Here is a 19,476-nt window from a genome sequence, read left to right on the forward strand (position 1 = left end):
ATGGCTGTCTCCTGATGAAAAAGTCAACAATCTGGTAGCTCTTCAGTTCATGAGATTGAATGTCTCAGCTATCCCAAACCTGATTCTGGAGTTGGGAGGGATTCTTAGAGAGCCGGTGGCTTGAGTCTGCATTGGAATCCCAGGGGAGCAGGTTCTTACATGAGTGAAGGAATGCCTTCCTAACAAGGTTGATGAACTTGCCAGCGGGAGTGACAAGCAGGCCAAAAGCAAAATCACCTTCTTCCATGTCCTTTTCCTGGGTTGCCACCATAAAATGTGACATAGATTTATGGTGGATCTCTCACCTCAAATGATCCACTCAAGAAAATCCCTCACATGAGTGCCTCGATATTTGGGTTTTAGTTGATTCCAAATGTAGTCAAATTGATAACCAAGTTTAGCCATCACACTGCCAAAATTGATAGCTTGAGTTTGATCCTCAGGAACCCTGTGATAAAAGGAAAGAACTTGCTCCAAGTTGTACTGTGACTTCCACACACAGTAACTAAATAAATATAAAAAATGAGCTTAAATGGTATATGAATCAAAAGTTGTGAATGCAGAACAAGAATAAAAGCTATTCTGAGTAGAGTCACATTTCATTAAAATGAGATCCACCTGGAAACACGAGCAAGTGGCCAGCTATCCATCTAAACATGGGTGTGGCCAGAGGAATGCTGCCAGCATCTAAGCTTTCTGCTCTTGTGGACAAGCAGTACTGAGAGGCAGATGCCTGTGCAGACTCTCTCAGCAGCCGAGTTCGAGAGTAGAGATGTGGTCATGCAGAGTACAGCAAGGGGTGAGAACAATGCTTGGAGTATCAGTGGCATCCTTATGTAAAAAGTTCACAGACCCTTGGTCTGATGGTGGATCTGACTGTTAGTTAAATGTGGATCATCCATTCTGGTCATCCAGAGGTTTTGTAACTGCGCCCTGCAGACCAACAGGAGGATGCAGGAAACTGGGTTTAATGACAGGGAGTGCCTTGGCACTTCCAAAGCACTGCGTCACAGAAGTGTTACACTGCCTGTTTCACAGAGAGGGCTCTTCTAGCTTTAAGTGGTAACAGACATGTTTTTATTTATTTCTACCTTCCTGGTGGGGATGAAAAAAATCAGATTTAATGAGACAAAAATATAGAAACAGCATCCTAAATCTTTCTCAACAGAAAGATCTAGTCTCAAGGAATAAACTTAAAAGCTGACTATTTGTTACAAAGTGCTAAGTTCTTTTCACTGCATATGTGCACAGACAACAAACATAGTGATGAGGAAAACACTGATTAGGAATGATCCAAGGCATGGGACTGGAGAGATGGCTTAGTGGTTTAGGAATGATCCAGGGCTTAAGGTGGTAAGACAAAGTGACCACTCCTGACTTTTCACCACACATGTAGCCTTTGAGACTCACTGCACCAGCCTCGGGACAGGCAGGGCTGTAGAAGTGAGGGAGCACCCTAAACCATTACAGATGTGGCTGTGTCAACAGGGATCAGGCCACCTCTTAGAGCAGATGGAGGGCATGACCTCAAAAGTATACACCAGCAGGTACAGATTTGAACTATACTGGTAACAGGCAGTGGAGCCTGGCTGGGAGGCACACAGTATCAACTAGGGACTTGGTCATCTTGAGAAAGGGATCTAGGATCAGGTGTCTGATTTGGGCAGTCACTTTAATCTGCTGACATTAAAATGCGCTAGAAACCCTCCCAGGGAGGCACTGTAAAGCCATCAAGAGTCTCAGTCAAATGACCTTCAAGTCAGAGTTCTAGTAGTAGTGGGATGCTTGCTTGCAAGATGCCTGCTTGCAAGACACCCAGGTAAATGGAGCACATTGGAGTCTGAGAAATACAGTAACCAGTACGGGGGCTGGGATGGCAAGGTTAATGTCAAGGTCCGCTGTTGGTGCCTCAGTTCACTGGAGTGTCCACCATTCCAGAACTTCATGTGCCTCCATCTGGAGCTGGGGAAATGCAGTCCAGGGCCAGCATGAACTGAGGCATGGGCAAATCAAAACTCTGTGCTAAGATCTAGCCTGAGGATTATCAGCCTGCTTGTACAATTAGAGCATTTCCTAGTCACCAAGAAAAATGGTTTGTTCTTGTAAGGGAATCATTTGCTTGATGCTAAGACTCTACAGACACAATCAAGTCACACAGATGTACATTACTCAGCAGACACGCTCAAGCTCTTAGACCCTTTGGGGAACTCCCCTGAGTCTTCATGGAGTTTGGCCACACAGCAATTCATCAGAGACATGAAGCTAAAGATGTGCAAATAATATTTAATTTTTAAGAAAGTTGAGAACTTACTGAAAAGTGAGTCTCTTTCTACTATCTTTAGGCCAACTTTTGTCTCATTCTAAGAATAGCCAGCCTCGTGGGAGATGTAGGAATCCTTAAAATAGAGACACTCAAGTTCCAGAATATAATTTTACTTTACACACACACACACACACACACACACACACACACACACACATAGAGAGAGAGAGAGAGAGAGTAGACCAACATAGCTAATGAGAAAAAGGAAAACAGACTATTAAATATTTTATTATTTTTTAATGGTAAGGCCTGAGATTGAACCACACCATTATCAACCATGTGATCCCAAAAGCTGGTGACCCCAACTTGCATCTGATCATATAGCTGACCTAATACGAATGACACTGGCAAAGGAACAAGCAACATGTCCACTTGTAGGCTTCAGACCCCACATCAGTCGTGGGAATGCACATACAGCCTGCTTTGTTCAGACTAAGGACTTTTAAAATTCACACAAGGGAGCTGTTACTTAAGTTACAAAGTCAACATGAATTTTAAACATTATCTCTCAGAACTGGGACAGACCAGGTGAGTACAGCCAGCTGTGGCACGGGCTTTGAATGCTGCTTTCAAGTTGTAGTAATTCAATATGAAAACAAGGAAGTCACACATGAGCCAAATGTCCCAGGACTTTTCAAATCCCTGCTAAGCTTAAACCCATGAGAACGGGACACATTTCATGCTGGGTCCCTGCACTAAAGCGTCCAGACAACTCCTTTACCTTGGCCCTTGTTCACCTATTTCTTGAGTGGAGTTCTGGAAAAATATAGAACTGACCCGTCCTTATGAAATATGCCTTGCTGCTTGGACTCCTCAACAAAAACATAGGGACTTCAGCCCTTGCAAGCATCCAAAGGAAAAGTCTCCCACATTTAGGGTACAGTGGCTCTGTCTGTTTCCAATTACTCTGGGGAGCTGCATCTGTTACCCCAACTCATGCTCATCATACTGTTGGAGAGAGGGGGAGGGCTATAAGGGAGAGGGTAAGAGAGAGAGAGAGAGACAGAGACAGAGACAGAGAGACAGAGAGAGGAAAGAGAGGTGTCAAGGAGAGAATTTCTATTTATCACAACCAGTGTGACTTGTGAGCAATGGGGATGAAGTTACATCAACAGAAATTTATTGAGCATTTTGATAGTTGGAAACTATTCAAGGCAGTATGGAGAGGAAAGTGAAAGCAGGTAAGACATGTCTGCCCTGTCAGGCTTTCATCATTGGGAGCAAACAAACATCTGTATCTCTACCTCTCAGTCTTCCGCTATGCGTCTATTGTTTGAACCGCCTGTCCCCCTTCTGTACCTCTATGTGAAGACAGCCATGCAGTGTTTGATGGCATACCTTCTGAGGAGTGCATTCTCATGCAATTTTGTCACTGTGTGAATATCACAGGATAGATACACAAACTAGGATAGTTACAACATCACTAGGCAATGTCTTCTTACGGTATCCCTGCTGATGACTGAGACATCTTGTGTGTGTGTGTGTGTGTGTGTGTGTGTGTGTGTGTATGTATGTATGTATGTGTGTGTATGAACCCCACTATGCATACATGACTATATGTGAAAATATGTATGAAATATGTATGTGTGTGTATCTTAATTCCATACGATAATGAGTCATGTTTTGAAATATGTGTCTCACTATATCTGGCTTTGAACTCCTAATTCTCCCATTTCAGCTTCCCAAGTCCTTAGATTGTTACATCACCACCTCACCTAGCTGAGCAAGTTTTCAGAAGTTAGATAAAGTTAACATAGCAGTGTGTGGTTGAAGGGGGGTTATTTTAAATCGTGGTTGCTGGCTGAATTGAATGGTCCTTTGGAGAAAGTGAGCCGTGACTGTGCTCAGGTGGGAGAAGCCAGCCCTTCACAAGAAGGGAATGGTAAGGATAGAATGTTAGAGCAGCAAGAGCTAGGGGGAGTGTGTGGCAAGGGGTCAGGGATGCCCCCAAGGCCTGTGTATACTGAAGATCATTCTAGAAGGCTTCCCTCCTTTTCACTCAACCCAGGGGAATACACTACCACAGTTCTTCCCAGCTTTCAAAGCAGGCCAGGATCATCCTGGTTCCTGTCCTCTGTCTCTTGCCTTCCCATTGTCCTTCTTATATGTGCTGAAACTTCAGTCTCTTATTCTTAGCATTTTACTAAGGTGCCATGAGCATTTGGAAAGGGTGCAGAGACCTGCCTTAGATGGATTTTCATGGACTCAAGCGTCACTGCATAGGAGACTTCAGAGGCCCCTTGCTGTCCTGTAGCCCTTCCTACCTCAGGAATCACAAGTAACTACTGACTCCCATTGGCTTGGCACTTTTCCTAGTTTGTAAAAGTGGATTCATAAGCCACACTTACCTGTGTGACTTCTTTACCTTAGTCACATATGTTGCTTGTGACTGTGTGTGATTGTGCATTAGTCATTTCATGCTGTTGAGGCAGCATACCATAACTGAATAATTTATCCTATTACTAATGGCCATTTGGACAGTTTCCAGCTTTGGTCTATTATAAGTCAGCTTGCTATGAGTGTCTTAGCTTATGAAGTTTGGTGAACATATGCAATGCATTTTTGTAGTGTGTATGCCCTGGAGGAGAATCAGACTGGGGCATGTCATTATGGAATATATGTTGCCAAAGGGTTTTCCAGTTCTAATGCACTTGAAAATAATATTTGTTTTTTATAAAAATAATAGTAATGCATATTTAGATGGGCGTTTGTATAAGAGAATTAAGTAAAATAAAATTATATATTAATCTTTATTTTCATGATTACATGCTTGGGTATTATGATGCACATATTCTATTTGCTGTATTCTGTTTTCACTGTAGTTGTTCCAATGTTATTGTTTTTCAAAAACAGAAGTTTTGATGGCAACATTTGGGTTTGTCAAAATAAATTTGACCATTTAAATGATTTTGCTTACATTATTGTGAACATCAATACATAAGATTTGTGTCTACTTCTGATTATTTCCTTAGAATATATTTTCACCTTTTGAGTCAAAGAACTGGACACATTTAAAGGTTTTTCTGTGTTCTAACTTCCTCCCCAAACCCAAGGCAGAGGCAGATGACAGTTTTAGGTTGATTTAGGTCTCTGAGAGCACAATGACAGAACATTCTGCTATAATAACTACTCAGGTTAAGTATGCGTTCATTGGCCGTTTTCATCTTGGTTATTTCCTTGTTCATAGCTTTGCTTGTTTTCTGGGTGTTTCACTTTTCCTCTTTTTTTGGTAGCCGCTTTATGTTTTCCTGTTATTAACTTTGAAGAGTGAATTAGACATCTGTTCTTTTTCTGTTTGTATACTACACTTGGGAGTAAACATATTCTGGGAGACTCATGTCTGATTGACAGAAATAGCCTAAGAACCCCAATTTTAGGGCCGGGGGTGTCATTAGGTGTAGAGACCTCTCCTGACTTGCAGGAGGCTCTACATTTGATCCCAGCACCTCAAACAGAGCAACAACAAAAAGAGCTCCGATTTACTGATTTACTTTCCTGGAGAGGAGGGCATATGAGGCACGGAGCAGAGGGGTACTACTGGCTAAGCTCCTATTTCTACCTGCATAGTACCTGCTTGTGATCTAGAAATGAAACAGCACTGGAATCATGACCCTTCATCCACTACTGATCTTAAATATATGAAAATGCTGGCTTAGACCACTTTGTCTCATGTACTTTTGTACAGATGAGGAAACAGAGACATAGGTAGTGGAAAGGTTGCTAAGAGCTGGGTACCACTAGCTGGTCTCGAGATACCTAGAGCTCAAGTGTCCTTTTGACTACTACCTTCTTATGGATTTCATTTGTGCTTTGAACACAGATGGACAAGTTCTATTTCTAGATTCGCTGACAATCCTCAGTCATGATATTTGTGGAGCCTTTGGCAGCTTGAACCCTAGCAGAACACCTGATACTTCCTCTTTGGCCCAGAGCAAAGGTTTCTTTGTTGCAGCATCTAGACTCCCTGAGGGGACACACAGCAGGCAGGCTTGTTCCTTTGGGTCTGCAGGGTCTCTTCTGCAACTAGAGCCTGAGGGCTGACTACTTTGTGATTCCTCTCTGTTATTTGGACTCCTATGAGAGTGGAGCCTCCTGGAACCTGTCCAGGGCCTTGTGGGAAAGCCGCAGTGAGGCTGGTGCCAAATGGGCCTATGTGCACCTTGGATGGGAGCCAGAGATCTAAAGATGTCTGAATTCCTCTGAACGCATCCTCTCAGTGGACATTTCCCAACGCAAGACTGGCCCCTCAGGATGACATTTCATTAGAGCTCCATTTCTTGGCAGTGTTCTCTGTAAATCTACAAGGGAGTCGACTTCAAAAATGAAAATCTGGAATATATCTCTTTTCATAAAATCAAACTTGCAGAAAATTTCAAAGTGGCATGGGAAATTGGGGTCTAGGGTTTATTAATGGTGCTGAGCTGCATGTCATGGTTGGCTATTTATGACAATGGGATAGATTCGCCACCCTTCTCAGACTGAAGTCATCTGGCTTCAAGGTGTGAATTTAGGACTGTCAGGTAATTTGGGAAGAAATCTTGCAGAAATTCATGAATTGCAATGCATACATCATCCTTAACTAAACTATTATCAAACACTTAATATACTAATGAGTTTCAGTTTGCAAATATATATATGCATATATATAAAATCTTCCAATGCGCATAAATTTACAAACATCCCATGGTTATGCTGCCTAATAGATGACTCACGTTAATCTTAACTGAGAAAACACTAGCTAATGTCACAATTAAAATGACCTATAACTCTAGTAGCTTTTCCACTTATAATTTAAATAGAATGGAGGGGTGTTCCCTAACAGTTAATTTTATTTTCCATTGTAGACTCCATATTTATTTGTAAAATAATTCAAGGCAATTTGAGGAACTTTTCAGATTTCACATATTCTGTTGTACAGCTAAGCCACTATTACCAAGTGGGAAATAATATTAATCAGCAGAAAGTCATGACTCAAGCCAACTGCCATGGAATTGAGTGATTCGGAAGAGAATGCTCTTGCATGTTCGCTGTGAAACTCTCCTGGGCTGTGTGTTTACACTTACCAAGGGAGCTGTAGAAGAGGGTAGATCACAATCAGACGACCCCTTGCTAACAATTGTCCACTTAGACAATACTGATCATTGCTGGAGTAGCTATGGCTCATCCCAGCCTGCCCACAAAGCAGTTAGTTCAATGCTTGCTAAAACAAATTCCTCCGTCTGTGAAACTCCTCCCCGGGAACTTGGGAGATGATGTGGGGAATGCTGTGTGCCTTACACTGCTCATGATACTGATTATCAGCTCTCTGCTTACAATAACATCATTCCAGATATCCAGCTCATTAAACTGAGGATGTCAAGGCTTCTGAACTGGTCAAAATACCACAGTGTGCTTTGGATCCCTGAAGTATTGGCAATTAGATGAGAACCGGGCATGGCTGACGTTCATATCTGCTATAGCAAACACGCCTGCCATAGTGCAAAGTTCAGAGTTGACAGAGGAGCATTTTCTTTGCCTCCTTGTTTATAACTTACATTTTACTTTTAATGCTGATAATTTTCTTTATTGTTAATGGCAAGGCTCAATGAACTATCAACAGGGCAGCAGCAGCTATCTCACAGATGTGCATAAGAATGAGGACCAGAAATGCTCCTTTTTGTTGGATATATAGCTAAAGATACATCACTTACACCCTCTGACCCTCAGCATCTGTATCAGGGAGATGAGAAACCAGCATCTGCATCACTTTTATGTGAAGGACAATGAAGACTGTATGAAGAGTATGCCAATGACAAAGGGTAAAGAACCCAGAAGTGAGCTGGAGAGATGGCCCTGTGGTTAAGAACACTTGCTGCTCTGGTAGAGGGCACATGTTAAGTTCCCAGCACCCATGTGACAGCGAGGAAAGATCTGCAACTCCAGTTCCAAGGCACCGACACCTTTCTCTAGCTTCCCTGGGCACCAGGCACGTGGTTGGTGCACTTACAAACACCCAAACAGACACTCAACACATAAAATAAAAATATGGTAAAATACAGGAATCCACAAATAGACCCACACAAATATGCCTCTGTTGTCTTTTGTGAAAGGTGGTAAAAACCATGTAACAGTTGAGGATCAACATGCATGTGGCAATTGAGGATACACACAAAACATCTCATTGCAACCTAAACCACATTCCTTACACGGAAATGATTTAAGACATATGACAGAGTCGCATACAAGATGCTTTGTGTTAGATGGCTTATTGGAAGGAAGCCTGGAGGAAGGCAGCTAGCTCATAGGAAGAAAAGGGTTTCTTTGACTCAGTGTTGGATGGTTGTTCACAGCAGCGGTCTGCCGATGACGAATCTGTAGTAAGGCAGTGTACCATGGTGGAAGGAGCTGCTCATTTCACGGTGGTTGAATAAGCAAAACAAAATACAGAAGAGGGGCCTGGGTCCTAGTGTCTTCTTTAAAGCCACGCCCTGTTAGCTAACATTCTTCAACCACCATCTATTTTCTGAAGGCTCCCCTACTCCGAAATCAAGTCATATGTTGTGAACCACACCTTTGGGGTACACACTAAATCTAATGTATGTCATGGCCTCATATGCCTTCATGAGCAACCCAAATGTTCCTCCATGGTAAGTTAGCCGAAGGATTGCAGATACCCGAGAAAAGCATCTCAAGTAAGGAAGGTTGATTTTGGCTCACAGGTCGAGAGTGCAGTCCATCCTGTCGGGGAGATCGCAATGGTGGGCACTTCAGGCAGCTGCCATGTTGGGTGCATATCAGGAAGAGGAGAGAAATGAGACTGATGCTTAGCCCACACTCTCCTTTTTACTGAGTGCAGAGCCGGGGCCCATGGAGGGGTGCTGCCCACAGTTAGAGTGGATCTGGAGGTCCAGCTTCTAGGTGGCTCTGGATCTCATCAAGCTGACAATCAATATTAACCATTACATCTTCGGAGGAGGATGAAAAAGAATGTAGCTTCATAGTATGATGGGGGATGTCCTTCTGTATATATGTTTATCTTCTTGGTTGATGAATAAAAGACTGATTGGTCAATAGCCAGGCAGGGAGTATAGGTGGGGCTACCAGATGAGGAGAATTCTGTGGAGAAAAGGACAGAAAGAAGCCGCCAGGGAGGTGCCATATAGAGACTGGGAAGCTAGAATGAGCCAGGCGTTTTCTGGTAAAATAAGGCCATGTAGAAATACATAGATTAGTAGTTATGGTTAATAATTAAGAGACAGCTAATCAATAAGAAGCCTGAGCCATTGGCCAAACAGATTCTAATTAAAATATATGTCAGTGTGTTTAATTTGTTCTAAACAACTTCAGGGCCAGTCGAGAAAAAAATCCAGCAGCAATAATATTTGTAAACCATAATCTGACAGATCCGTATCTAGAATATACAAAGAACTCCAAGGCTCACAAATCTAAAAGGTCAAATTAGAGAATGGGCAAAACAAAATAAACAAACCAACAAACAAAACAAAGATTCCACTGCAAAAGATATGTGAGTGCAATTGAGAACATGTTTAACATTAGTGACCACTAGAGACATGAACATTAGGATAGTGCACATTAAAAGCTACATGAGGTCTCCCTATACACATAAAAGAATGATAAAACAAAAAAAAAAACATAACACCAAAAGAGGTGATGGTACGAGAGCCAGATAATTCATGTAGTGCTGGGTGAGGGGCATAGAACAACACAGCCACTCTGGAAAGAGAACCAAGAATTATAAGAAAAGCAGAAATGTGACAGACTTATGACCTGATGACTACTGTTATGCATATATAAAAATAGAAACAAGCTCAAATAGAAACCTTGAATATTTTAGAGGTATACTTAGTGCATCCCATAATGTAGGCTCAAGAGAGAAAAATAGGGCACTGGTGGGCACAGTAAACTTGGGTGGGACTTAAATGAAAAAAGCCATTTCAAGATCACATACTGGATGGTGCCTTGTGTACAGTGTTTTAATGATGAGAACCACATATACAGTTGGTAGGGCTGGGAAACAGTAGTGACCATGAAAGATAATACCAAGAGTTTATTCGGTGATGCTATTCTTTGTATTGTCTGTGCTATTGTTACATGTAACAAAGTAGAATAGAATTAATATGTACATATACACACAAGGGCAGGTGTTATATTAGAGGAATCCAAATATAAGTTTGATCAATATTGTTGGTGCCATTTCCCTCTTGTGAGATTGTACTGTAATTACGCAATATTTATTATTGGAAGAAACTAGGTAAAGAGTTCATGGGTCTCTCTGTATTATTTATCACACATATCAGGAACTGGTAATTAAAAAATAAAATAAATGAAAGGAAAATAGAAAAAAATAAGCTTCAAGTTGCAAAACAAAAGACATGAAAAGGAACATTCCGAGAAATGGCTTAGTTGGTAATGAACTTGATTTGCAAACAAGTTAGATCTTCAGCACTTACAAAAAGCTGAGTGTAACAGATCACACTTACATTTCCAGCACTGGGGAGGAGGACACAGGAGGATGCCTGTCAATCAGTCTAACTTAATTGGTGGGCTCCAGGCCAATGAGAAACTTTATCTCAAAGACAATGGACAATTTCCTGAGGATGACATCTGAGGTTATCCTTTGATCCACCACACACATACATATATGTGTAATCTATAACACATGTAAATGTGCACAGTCACATACATACATGCATAAAAAAATTAAAAAGACAAAAAGGTAGATAACACTGGCTAAAGGGTCTAAGACAAAAGCAAAGGCTGAGCAATAGTCACATACAAAGAAACCGAAGACACACTTGGTGGACGTTGGCGCTCAAGGATGCACTCCACTAAATATGTAATTAAAATATGTATTAAATATGAAATTAAAATATGTATTAAAAAAGAAAGAGAAAAACAAGGGCTTTCAAAGGTGTAAGAAAAACAGTGTGTAAATAAGTCGTGGGATGACAGCTTTGCAGTTTACCCTTTGGGGCTGTGGCAGCCAATCAGGCAGAACACATCAGAGGAAGGACAGAGCACGCCATGCCACAGACACTGCAGTTGAAGCTCTGATGCACTTGGAGGCGTGGTGAGGGCACATTACTCTTTCGACAAGAGAAAGGCTATAAAGACAATTTGGGTCCCCAAAGTAAGCAAGGAAGCTTTGGAATGTGAAGATCTAAAAACTAAATATGCCAAATCTTGAGCAATTAGTGCAGAGTAAGAAAGCAATGCATTTGACCTCAGAGTTTGCCATCTAGACATTGTATCATGGGACTGAACAAGATTATAACTCTGGAAGGCTATGTTAATATGAAAAGCATGATATTTTTAGTCCTACAAATATTTACACTTTCATACATTTCAGTTTAACAATAGACAAAATATGGAAAGTGTTATGAATACAAAACAGAATGTACCTGTGCAAACTGTGCCCTTTGGCTGGGTAATAATGCCACTTAGTATGTATTCAAATTAAATGAAACAAAGTTTCTGTGTTAAAAATATCTGTAGCTGAATGTTCATTACAGCAGTAGTCACAAAAACTGAGATATTAATGGATAAAGAAAATAAATGCACATATGAAATGAAATGCTATTCAATAATAGTAAGATGAAATTTGCCATTTACACCAGTTTAGGTAAACCTTACAAGGTACTCTATTAAGTGACTGAAATGAAATACAGAAGATATATATGTTCCATGTCCTTACCCAGACATAGAAGCTAAAACAAGTGATCTCCAAGTAGTAGTGGAAACTAATGATAAGGAAAACCAGTGAATATGCAAACAATAGAAATATGCCACTTAAGATGAAGAAGCCTTCAGGTTTGTGAGGAACATGCATGAGTTTGTGTTTAGAAAGTTCTCAGACCATGGCTGTCAGGAGTAAGAGCAATGAAGGAGAATGAACCACTGGGTCTTGGAAAGGCTTAAGCACTGAAGATTGGGAGTAACCTGTAGGGGAGTTGAGTCACCATGCTCACTCTGGCCCATCCTAGGGCTGAAAAAAGCATGGGAGATTGCATGCTCCTAAATCTATGAAAAGATGTAGCAAGAACAGAACAGGCCAAAGACAACATTGTAGGAGTAAGATGGCCATGAAGACAGATGAAATGTGAGACTGGTATATAAAATACACACACACACACACACACACACACACACACACACACACACACACACACACACAGTCATGCATAAGGCAAAAGGAAACCCAGGCCTGACAGATTAACCCATAAAGGATAACCAATCCTTTTAAGGAAAAAGCAGCTTATTACTCACATAGGCAGCTGCTGTGGCCTTTGCCAGGGTGACACTGAGATGAAAGTGACTAGGCAATAGCTGGTCACATGAGTATATAGACTCTCCCCTTCCCCACCCTGGCTGTCTTCTGCCACAGTGAAGGGTTTACAGTCTTGCCTTGTCAGGCCTGGGAGGAGGAGACCAAGTATCTCATGGCAACCTCCCAGACAAGAGGGAAGAGACAGGGGGTAGCCAGCCAGCAGCCTCTGAGGCTTGGGTGCTTGGCTCTTGATAATGTTCTGCAAAGACTGAAATCAGTTGGCCTAACAGTCACCTTGTATAGGTGCCTTTGTAGATACATGCAAGGCTGCTCTGACCATGATACACTCACACATAAAACACAGTTACAGCTGAAGTTTTATTAGTTTTGTGACCTATATTTGGGTGGGGGCATAACATGTAGACTAGAGTAACAGTGCAATTGGCTGTAATATCAATGGCGGAAGCTGGAGTGGTCACTCAGCAGAAACAAGGGGAGTTAGGGAGTTAAGTCAGCACGAACAGCAAGAGGAGCTGGAGATGATCTGTGCTGGAGCTGCCTTCATCCAGCTTGGCCAGCCAGGAAATGAACCTCCATGGAGACTCCACAGTTCAGCAAAAGTACAGCACTGCTGGGTGGTTCGAACATGAATAATGGCTGTGACTAAGTTGGTCCGAAATGAATAATGGCAATGACCAAGTTAATTTGTCTCATTCCCAAACATCACCTTCTCCCTTGGAAGGGTCATTGAGAAAAACTTCAGGGAGAGAGTGGGTAGTAGAGTCATGGGGTGGGGGGCAGGGAGTAGTGGATTGTTATTCAAAACCCTTGAGATACAAATGCTTCCCAAAGAACAAAAGTTGGCAGCAGGGGAGAAGTGATGAGATGGAGTTTTTCAGTCATTAAGAGCAGGATGAAAAGTTTTACCTGCTCATGTCACAGGGCTCTTGTGGAACACCAACGAGTGCATGAAATAACTCAAGCTACACAACCTGCACACACACCATGCAGATCATTGCCTGGAAGGATCTAAGTCTTCAGTACTGAGATGGTCATTGGCTGTACCCATGCCCTAAAGTCATACCTTAGACTCAGGAGCCTGTGATTAGCTGTGGGACCTCACACAAGTGCTTCATATCGGTAAAACTTACAAATGTGGCTGATGACACATTTTCTATTGCATTTTAAGGGTTTTATGAGTTAATTTGTTTAAGTTCTTAGTGTATGACAGGTAATAAATGGAGCTAATAAAAGCACCATTATAAGAAGATACTTATTAGAATATTATTGTTAGAAGATTGTTTTGTTGGAATCACTGTTATAATATATAATGTTCCAACTAGAATGATCATTGATACTTGAAATCTCCATAGACTGAATTGGGCCATTTTGGGTTCCAAATAATAAGTCCTTATATAAATAGAGTATTTTCTCTTTCACAGAATGTCCTTATTTAGAGTCCTGTTAGTTCCTCATGTCAAGGTGACGGAGGGATTCTTCCCATTACACTGTCATGGACTCTGAGACTCAGAGGATACCAGCGGTAAAGAGGGGCTTTCTGTTCTTCCACACACCCTTTACTACACAATGCCTACTACCCTGCATTATTTCACCATTTGAAACCCATTTTTCTTAATCCTACAGCAAACAAATCTTGATTCATATATATTTTATTTTTAGCACTGAATGTCAAATTATAATGATCACTTAGAGGAAAACTCTCCAAACTCCTTAAAATATAGTTGTGGAAACCTAGGTGTCTTCTCCCATGTGGAATCACTCAGCATTACATAGCTAATAAATACTGTTAGCAGAATCCAAATGTCCTATATTTTAGGGAAAAAATTTAATTTGCTACATGGCTCCACTGACTTATTTTTGCTTTTGTGTGTATTCATATTTTGCATATTGTTGCTAAATTGTACTACAATTTGAATATGAAATGCCACCCAAAGTTCATGCATTATAATTGGTTCCCAGTTATGAGATATTATGGAACTCTTAGTATGTGGGCCTCTTAAAATAACTAATACAGGAAATTCGTACTGAGAATAGAGTCATTGTTAGGTTTATGTGAAACCTGACCATGTGGCCTTAAGTTTTCAAGAGGAACAAGAAAGAGTTTAGATCTGTAAGATTCAGAATGCTATAAGCAGAGATGAATTGCCTATTGTGGCTGGAGTAAGGAAAACCAGAACACCACAGACATGTGTACAGTGATGCCCAACATCACATGTCTTCAGTGGTAAACAAAGACTCTATGGGGAAATGGGCTAGAGGCTATTTATATCATATTCTGGCAAAGAATCTGGCTATATTCTGTCCAAGTCCTGAAATTTTGCATCAGGATGAATTCAGAAGTAACTAGCAAAGGTATTTGGTATAAAATACTTCAAGACAGCATAGCATTCAGGGTGTGGTAAAGCTACTGCTCACTGTTTTTAGTCATATTTACATAAAACAAGAGATGGGGAGAAAGGAAAAAAGAAGAAAGATGTGAGGAAATGTGTATCTGGTTAAAGTTGAGGACAGGATAGATAAGGCAACTGTACACAGAGTAACCTTAATTATTAAAAATATTACCACTATTTAGGAGGAAGTATCCATATTGCCTTCAGGGCAAGATCCCACTCATTGACGGTTCCCGTGAAACTGAAAATCAATTTGAAAGACATTAATTTGAAAGCTGAGTACCAGAGAAAAGAGTGCCTGAAGAGAAAACCGCTGCCATGGCCCAAGTGGCCAGGTTATACCTCAGGCTGGTACCAGAATTTAGGATGTTGTCTATGTAATTCTGATTTTTCAAATATTCAGACTGCAAGAGTTATAGAGTCACTGAGGATTTTTTCCAATATCCCAGAAATCTTATAAGACCAGGCAGTGAGTAACAGAGTTGGCTCTACAAGGACCTCCTAAGGAGACTGTGTGTGATGTTGTGAAGGTGAAGCCTAAGTTCCATTGGATCCCCAGAATGTTGGAAATGCCAGAACCATAAGAAATCTATTGGACAAGCTTCAGGTAGGTACCGCTGAATTCGGTCTTTAAAGATAGTTCATGTACACTATCATTAGCAAAACTGTAAGGGCACTGGAACATAGATCATACTACAAGGGCCCCAAATTCCAGACACAGAGCTATAACACTCAGTATTCACCTTTCTGGGTTATAGTCTAATCTTTAATACTGTGTCCACGTGTCTCCCTTTTGGCATGGAGATGTTTACTCTGTCGCTGTATATTGGAAGCATGTAACATATTTTATTTTACAAGGGTTCATAGTTAAGAGAGTGCCTGAGTCTCAGAAGGGACTCCTGACTTTTGACTAGTTTTGGAGCTATGAGACAATGCAGCCTTTTGAAATTAGACTAATAAATACACTTTGCATTTTGAGAACCGTGAGCCCTTAGGGGCCTGAGGCTGAGTGTTAATGTTTAAATAAGAATGGCCTTCACAGGCTCATGTTTTTGTACACTTGTATACAACTGGTGGTATTCTGAGAAGTTGTGGAACCTTTAGGAGCTGGAGGAAGTGGCCACAGGGATAGGGATCTTGTAATTGTAGCTCAGTTCTACTTCCAGTCTGAGTATTTCCTGACTGCAGTATGATGTAACTAGCCACCACCATGCATGCTTCCATACTTTCCACACTATCATGGATTGTATCCTTGCAAACTGTGAGACAAAATGAATCCTTCCCACAAAATGGTTTGTCAGCTATTCTATTAAGGAATAATAAGACAACTAGGGATTGTTGATTCAGACATAGCATGCAATTCACTTGGCCATCCCATCAAAGTAGGTAAGTATGTCCATAATATACATACCTAGTTCATTCAACACATTTAGCAAAGTGGGTATTCTATGCTGAAACAGATTTACTAGCAGACCAGCTCTTACGATAAAGTGAATTATGTAGCTGGGTCTCTAGGGACTTTTAGACTTTCAAAGTCATTGAAGAGTTATGGGGAGGGGATTTTCTTCAGGCTCCTGCCAAACTGGCAACAGGACTTGAGGAACATGTTGGTCTTCAGGGACTGGAGATGACACATGTGAAGTGTGACCTTAACTCCGATCATGTCAACTCAATAGTGATAGCACTAACCCATCCACAGGAGTCAGTGCAGTCATAGGGATGAAATATTGTTCAAGTCATCAAACTACCTAACTGTGTCCATGGATGGGGAGTATATAAATAGTGATTAGAATCCCTCTCTCACATGAAATAATCGCCCATTTTCTGCTGCCAAAACCAATAATCCACCTTCTTGGCTGAGTCATCCAAGCATTTCTTTTGACAGCAGCAGCTTTCAACTCCAATTGCAAGGCCAAGTTGTATGACAAACAGCCCATCCACCCTGTATTAGGATATGAGTGATGTTTTCTCACAGCCAGTAAAGACATGCCCTGCCATTGTGGGTGCAGCACCAACAGTTCCTGGAAAGCACATTGGAAGGAGGACCTGCACCATTTCCTTTAGCTCTGAAACTGTAGACGGATGCTCTCTAAGATACATAGATAGTAGCCATGAAATATACCTTCTTCTCCTCATTAATGATCTTCCCATATGTGTGTATACACCAGAACCCGCCACAGGATCTTCAAGTATGGTGTTAGAAATGGTGCTGAACCCCACAGGATGTATCCCACCGATTGCTGGGAGGCCTGGTGCTCCTCTTCTCCTGGGGCCCTAATCTTGAAAAAGGTCAAGAATTTGTGGGCTATAAATTACTCAGAACTCATGTGACATTCTCCAGATTCAGTTAGGGATCGTTCCATGCAAGCTTGCCAGATACCTACACCCAGTACCTGTGGCTAAGTCAGATCACATGTCAACACAATTGGAGTTTATTATATCTGAACTACATAGGGAATAACAAGTGCAAAACCTTACAGCCAATGCTGTGACCAGGGATGGCTTGTCAGAACTCACAGCCAGTGCTGTGACCAGGGATGGCTTGTCAGAACTCACAGCCAGTGCTGTGACCAGGGATGGCTTGTCAGAACTCACAGCCAGTGCTGTGACCAGGGATGGCTTGTCAGAACTCACAGCCAGTGCTGTGACCAGGGATGGCTTGTCAGAACTCACAGCCAGTGCTGTGACCAGGGATGGCTTGTCAGAACTCACAGCCTATGCTGTGACCAGGGATGGCTTGTCAGAACTCACAGCCAGTGCTGTGACCAGGGATGGCTTGTCAGAACTCACAGCCGATGATGTGACCAGGGATGGCTTGTCAGAACTCACAGCCAATGCTGTGACCAGGGATGGCTTGTCAGAACTCACAGCCAATGCTGTGACCAGGGATGGCTTGTCAGAACTCACCAGGAAGACAGGAGCTTCTAGGTTTGTAAACATGACCTTGGCTGCTTTCTTCTAACTTGAAACATGAATGGGAACATTCTTCTTTCTTGCATAAACCACCTATAATAATTTGAAAATATGTAAAGTAAAATGCATAAAGCAGTCTGAGTGCTACATTCTGACATACTTTTTTATTTTAGTGACATAAGACCATTTTCATGCTCTCATACAATACATTTTAAGCACATTCTCCATCATTTCTTAATACCCTACTCTTTCTTACCCCTTCCCCTTTCTGTTAGTACCCCCTTTCCCTTTACATTGCCTTATTTCTACTTCAATGTCTTCTATACAAATACGATTTTATATATCTATATAAAAGTTAGGACTTCCAATGAAATAAACAAGAAGTACTTATCTTTCTAGAGTGACCTACTTTGTTTAATGTTTATCTCCAGTTGTGTGAAGTTTCCTGCAAATGGCATAGCTTCATTATTCTTTCTAACTGAAAATAATTCTACTGTGTAGACATCACATTTTATTTATTCATTGCTCTTGTGAGCGGGATATGAGTTGGCTCCCTAACTTAGCTATTATGGACAGTGCTACAACAAACGTTGGTGTGCAAGAATACCCTATGGCATGCTAGTTTGGCATAGCTGGGTCATACAGTTTTTGAGAAACTTCTATGCTGATTTCCCTAGTGCCTAGACAAATTATGTTTCCAACAGCAATGTGTAAGAGCTGCCTTTTTGTTGCAGGATATTTGACCAGACTGTGATATTCTGAGACTGTTAATAAAGTTAACCTTAAACCATGGGTGGGCTAAATGACTAGCTGACCAGAATTAGCCAAAGAAATTTTGGAGGACCCAGGATATGATAAGATAGAGAAACATGGAGGGGCTTAAAAAGATTCATGGGCCCTTTCGATCTGAGAAGTACAGGGATACAGGGGCAGCTGGTCATTCCTCCTCTGCTTTCTATCTGTCTATCTGTCTGTCTATCATCTATCAGGCTTTTATCCCAATATCTGACTACCAAATTTTTATTAGTGATAAATGCTTCACCTTTTGTCTACATTCTTGCCAGTATTTGCTGTTATTTCTTTTCTTAATCAGTGTCATTCAGACTGGAGTGAAATGGAATCTCAGTATAGCTTTCCAAAAATATTAATTTTTTTACTTTGAGAATTTCATATACGTATACAATGAAACATGATTGCATAAACCTTCTGTTTCTCCCTCCAGCTCCCTGAAGCTTCTCCTTACATCATTTCCAACTTTATATCCTTCTTGCTTTTTTTTTGATAACCCAATAAGTTTATTTAGTGCTGTCAATAGGTGCATGGGTGTGGGGCCATCCTCTGGAGTATGGGAAATCTATCAGTGGTTACACTTTTTTGTTTGTTTGTTTTTTTAAAGGATGATCATCCCTTTCCCAGAAACTATGAACTACTGATAGCTCCTCAGTAAAGGGTAGAGCCTAGAGAACATCTCCCCATTTATGCTGGAATTTGCGATAGCTTGATCTTGTGTGGGTAACCATAGATAGTGTGAGATCATGACTACAGTAGCCATGCCAAGTCTA

This window comes from Mesocricetus auratus, unplaced genomic scaffold, assembly GCF_017639785.1.
Source record: "Mesocricetus auratus isolate SY011 unplaced genomic scaffold, BCM_Maur_2.0 Super-Scaffold_100676, whole genome shotgun sequence".
Taxonomy (NCBI): Eukaryota; Metazoa; Chordata; class Mammalia; order Rodentia; family Cricetidae; genus Mesocricetus; species Mesocricetus auratus.